Source organism: Chroicocephalus ridibundus, chromosome 2 (assembly GCF_963924245.1).
Source record: "Chroicocephalus ridibundus chromosome 2, bChrRid1.1, whole genome shotgun sequence".
Lineage (NCBI taxonomy): Eukaryota > Metazoa > Chordata > Aves > Charadriiformes > Laridae > Chroicocephalus > Chroicocephalus ridibundus.
Genome location: NC_086285.1, coordinates 161,534,723 through 161,540,288, shown reverse-complemented (window position 1 = coordinate 161,540,288; position 5,566 = coordinate 161,534,723).

Here is a 5,566-nt window from a genome sequence, read left to right as displayed (position 1 = left end):
CCGCGGTTTTGTTTGTGTGACCTTTTTTTGCCAAGTGTTTGAAATACAAGGATCTCCTTTTTCTATACATGAAATACAAAGTACTGAACATCTTAACACGTCTCAGACATGGCTGTTTGCACCTGAAGAAGGTGGGGTCTCTTAAAATGTTGCCCAAAGGCATATTTATGCAGTGGTTCCAGGTGAGCTGGCAGTACTGGGGCTGCTGGGAAGGGACGGTGGGAATTGTGCAGCTGTGCTGGCGGGGAGGAGGAGTTGGAGCCACCGTTGCATCAGAGGGCCACAACTGTAACAATGAATTTGGGGAATGGAAGAGGAACATCTGCCACGTCAGCCTGGTGATCGATGAGCAAGTTACCCCGTCTTGTTAACAACAAGCCTGTGACTATTACTGCAAGGAGCCGTGGATCAGTCTCAGACTTGCACTGTGCTACTTTCAAAGGGGAGGAAAATACCTGAATGAAAAAAAACAGTCTGGTGGGGCAGAGGCCAGCCTGTCGTACGCTGTATCTGCAGGTGCAATGTCCGAGTACCTTCAAAGATGGAAGCCAGGGAGGCGGACAGAGGTCCTCGCTTGCTGAGCAAGTGGAGTGTCTGTGAAGACCGGTGTCTGGGGTCTGGATTAGTTGCCTGTGGTTTTCCTCTGGGTGGTTTGAATGACCAGGACGAGGTAATGGGCACAAACTTGAGCATAGGAAGTTCCACCTAAACATGAGGAGGAACTTCTTTCCTTTGAGGGTGTCAGAGCACTGGCACAGGCTGCCCAGAGAGGTGGTGGAGTCTCCAACTCTGGAGAGATTCCAAACCCGCCTGGATGCGTTCCTGTGCAGCCTGCTCTGGGTGACCCTGCTCTGGCAGGGGGTTGGACTAGATGATCTCCAGAGGTCCCTACCAACCCCTACCATTCTCTGTCCACTTAAAAGCAACGCATCAAAGTCCTCGGTGACTTTAGGCTGGCCTCCCTGAAGCACTCTCTTCCCTTGCTGTGAACTTGCAGCTGCATTCAGCAGAAATGCTTCAGCTCCTGTTTTTCCTCATACAAAGAACAACTTAAATCTTTGGAGGCTTCCCTCCCTCCTCTGCGTATGAGATAATCTGCATCTCTGGTTCCTGCTCCCCAGTAAATCTGCGAAACACCCATTCAGACCAGAGCTTTGAGAAGGCTGAGGCTTGGCCTCCTGGCTGATGGAGTTTATTGAAGCGTTCTTTTCCTGGACTGCTGCGATTTTCTTTCTCTGGGGCTGTAGACATTAAACCAAACGTACCCGTAAAATCTAAGATAAGACGTGGAAGCCAAAGTAACGGTGTTCTGCTGTCCTGCTGTTATAATGACTTGTATCTCTGAGGAACTAAATCCACGTGGAGGAAAACAAGAATGAGAAAGATTGAAATAACAGGGAGTGCCTTGAAAAAGCTCTGGAGCAGGAATGGGAGTTAGATTAAGGAAATGCAACACAAATCCGGAGACGTACAAACGGAACAGCAAAAGCTGTAAAACAGCACACTGAGGAAACCCTTGAAATGTTCAACACCGGGTTTTTTTGCATAAACAGTTTGAGACAGGCATCTTTGAGGACTGTTGCCCAGTTTGCACCACCCCCCTTAATCTCATATTTTGGTGTTGAATTTCAATTTTGAAAGTTACTGAAATTTGAGATTTCTAAAAGGTGTCTGCTCTGAGCACCGAGGGCCTTGGCAGGTAAGTGCACCGGAACGCTGACCTCCACCGGCTGCGAGAGACTTTATTTTCCTTCTTGTACCCCCTACAGCAGCAGGGACTGTACGCCGGTGTTGCTGTGTTCTGATATTTAGAATATTGACTGTTAAAAACAGGTGTTCCAACTTCATAGTGTTAGTCAGGCGTAGTAAGTGTTGCGCGTGCCTTATGAGTTGCACAAATTGTAGCTCGCGGAATATATCGAAATATGTCCGTGCAGATTCATTTGGGGATATCTTGAAAGCCGGTGCTGTGTTTAGATTTTTAAGCTAATTTTTAGTTCCTGTAAACATCCTACACTCAGCTATAACACGTGGCAGGGCTGGGGGGTGGATGTTTACTTCAACTGACTTGGAAAGGCAGCTTTCCTCAGTGACCGAGTGACGTATTGGCAAGAACGGAATGCTATTGTTCAGTAGTAGTCACATAAGCTCATCGTGTGGCAGATGCCCTCATTTCTGTGGAAGTGGTATGTATTTCTGCGAATGTCGTAATACGCACGTTAAGATTTATATCGACTGTATAAAGACATGTTTATTGTGAAGCAGTCTTTGATGAAACCTGTATCTTTTTCTAATTGCAAATAAACTGTGATAATACATCTTTGCCTTGAAAAGTAACTTCGGATGTCCTCGGTTCACCCTGATGATGAGAGAAATAATCTAAAACCTGATATTGAATGTCCAGCTCTCAGTCGCAGCAGTGACATTGCTTGTTACCTACATGCTTATTATCAAAGGAGGAACAGATACACTGGGTAATGCTGAAAAACAAACAAAAAACCCCAACATTTAAGTAGTAAAAGTACTGAGATTTAGGCATTCCTGTTGCCTTTTTTATCTAACGGAATGAGAAGCATCTCATTTTGACGGGGAAAATCCGGATATGAAAAGGAAGGAGACGAGCACCTTTCACTTTCCTTGGAACTCTTACCTCGCGTCTTCCCCTGGAATCCCATTCCTACTCCCGATGGATGCGTTGGTAAATAAAGCATGGCTCCAGCATCTGCAGAATGTTAAGTACCAAATTTAACTGTTCAAAAAGAGCTCAAATATTTTTATTCATATGGAAGAGCGAAAGACACGGGGTTCATCATCATTGTGGAGCGAAACCTGGTTTCTTGAGGGTTTTTACAATTTTGTATACGTTATGAAAATGGAGAGGGTTTTTCCTTATTTAAATTCACGTTGTACCTGAGCACCTTTTTGCTATAGTTAAGCTTTTTGCTGTGCTTTTATTTTTGCTTCCAAACCGAAGAGGCCACCTTAATTTGCAAAGGTTATATGCACTATGTGGCGCTGCAAGCAGCTGCGTGCAATAAAATGCATCCAATTCTACAGACAGAACTCTGGTGTGTGAACGCTGCGGTGCAGCCATTTATTGCCGGTGTGGGCATGGCTGTGTATAAAAAACGTTCTACTAGATTTTGATTTAGTGCGTGTGTTTAATTGGTACGAAACTCTTGACTTCTCCAGTTGGGGGTGAACTAAGGCAGTGTGAGGGATGTGAGTGGTTCTCAGGAGAGATCATGTAATTAAAAAAGCTTATCCCCAGGGAAGAATCTTCCTCCACTCTTCTTTTTCTCCTCTCTTCTCCTCTCTTCTCTTCCCCAGAGTTAGACGCCGGGTGGCATCCCTAACTCTGTCTGAGAGAACTTCACTCCCCAGTTGCTAGTGTATCTCTTCTCTCCATCCCGAAGAAGCCTCCCGCTGAGTTGCCGCGCTCTGGGAAAGCCAGATTTTGGCAGCAGGATGGGAGCCCAGAGAAAGGCTGAGGCTGTACCTGGGAAGCCGTAGCACGTTGCGGCTTTGCTGTCGTGCGTTATGTGGTGATGGATGCTGACACACGCTCTTGACCTTTTTCACTGATCATTTCTACCCTTGCGCATGTGAAGGACCGCGCAGCGTAGACGCGTGTCTGTGTTCCATCCCTGAGAGGGCAGTGAAACGCCCTCGCTGTCCCCTCTCAGTCCGGATCAGTTCCCAGGGCTGGCGTACCGTGCGGCGCCACGAGCCGATGTAGCCGTGGGATGGTGCAGGGGCACAAAAAAAAAGGGGGTTGACAGCAAGAAGGAACCCTCAAATCAACAGCGGTGTAAAGATTCATCTTGTCAGCGAGTGCCTGTGTCTGGAGCGCGTTCAGCCCGTCCCACGGATCGCGAGTAAACAAACCCAGGAGAGCAGACGTGGATGCGTATTTGGTGTTTCAGCAGGTTTGTTTGAAATGCACGTGAGATACAGAATTCGTATTGCAGAAACATAAGTATGACCAGAAACAGAGTCTTACTGCTGGTTTGTTATAGAAAGGACAGTTTTGATTACTTTTAAAAAAGCACTTAAAAACCCGAAGTGCCTAAGAACTAAGTAGTTACGTTAAAATTGGTAAAAACCAAAGAGCCTATTGAAGCTTGAAATTTAATTACCGTATTTGGACTATTTGGGGTGTGCAGTAGTTTGAGTTCTATAATGGCTTCAGGTTTGGGGGGGGTTCAATTTTGTTTAGCTCCTCCTCGGCTGAATGGGCAGTGGGTTAAATTGATGTTCTTCTCAAAACAATTTCACGTCGTTTGGCTCCTCCTAAGGGAGTGAACACATGCCCTGAGCAGAGTCAGGACCGTTCTTACAAGATGATATTTCTAAAGGTAAGTCAAAAGTGTTGGGGTTTTGGTTTTTTGGGGGTTTTTGGTGAGGATTTGACAGGAGAATGAGTATTGTGCCTGTGCATCCTTCCATGTGCTTGGCTGCACACGCGAGTGTTGTAATAAGCTGTGAACTTGTTTTACTTTCTGCGAAAATCTTAATTTGAGGATTAAACAGACTAATTCTGGTACTGCTCCTCCTCAGCTGTATTTATTGGGCGATGTTTGTCAGTCTGGTTTGTGTTGAAGTAAAACAAAAAGTTAAACTTCTAGAATACGGGTTCAGAGATTCCAAGCATGAAATAACCACCGTGGCATTTGAATCTCTGTTTTAAATCACGTAGTTCACTTTTTTCCTTCCATTGTGTTGGTGCTTTTTAAACAGAAAAGTCCTAATCCCATGGTGCCAGTGGCGCCATAAACCAAAATTGGATAAAGAGCTGGGAAAAGGATAGTGTGCATGATTTATAAGATTGTCTGGAAGTTTTACATAGATATGGCAGCAAAAGTAAGTCACTTTAATAAAAAATTAAATTTCCCTTGAAAAACACATAGGGACCATTAATGTCTTTTTTCATGGCAGTTTTGAAAATATGCATTTACTCTTCTGTTTAATTCCTTCTGGTTTTGTCGTATGCTAAAAACCCAAATATTCATGGAAATAAAAGTACATTGATGCCCACTTTTCTCATCTGTTGTGTTTACTGAGGGCCACAAAGATGATCAGAGGCTGGAGCACCTCTGCTGTGAGGACAGGCTGAGGGAGGTGGGGTTGTTCAGCCTGGAGAAGAGAAGGCTCCGGGGAGACCTTATAGCCCCTTCCAGTACCTAAAGGGGGCCTACAGGAGAGATGGGGAGGGACTCTTTATCAGGGAGTGTAACGATGGAATGAGGGGTAATGGTTTTAAACTGAAAGAGGGCAGATTTTTTCACTCTGAGGGTGGTGAGACACTGGCACAGGTTGCCCAGAGAAGCTGTGGATGCCCCATCCCTGGAGGTGTTCAAGGCCAGGCTGGATGGGGCTTTGAGCAGCCTGGTCTAGTGGGAGGTGTCCCTGCCCATGGCAGGGGGTTGGAACTACATGATCTTGAAGGTCCCAACCTGAACCATTCTGTGATTCTATGATTGTTCTTCCAGTAATTCAGAGCATCCCTCTTAAACCCGCTGTGCCAGTTCCGCCCAGCCGAGCTCACCTTCTGTCGGGGCTCTGG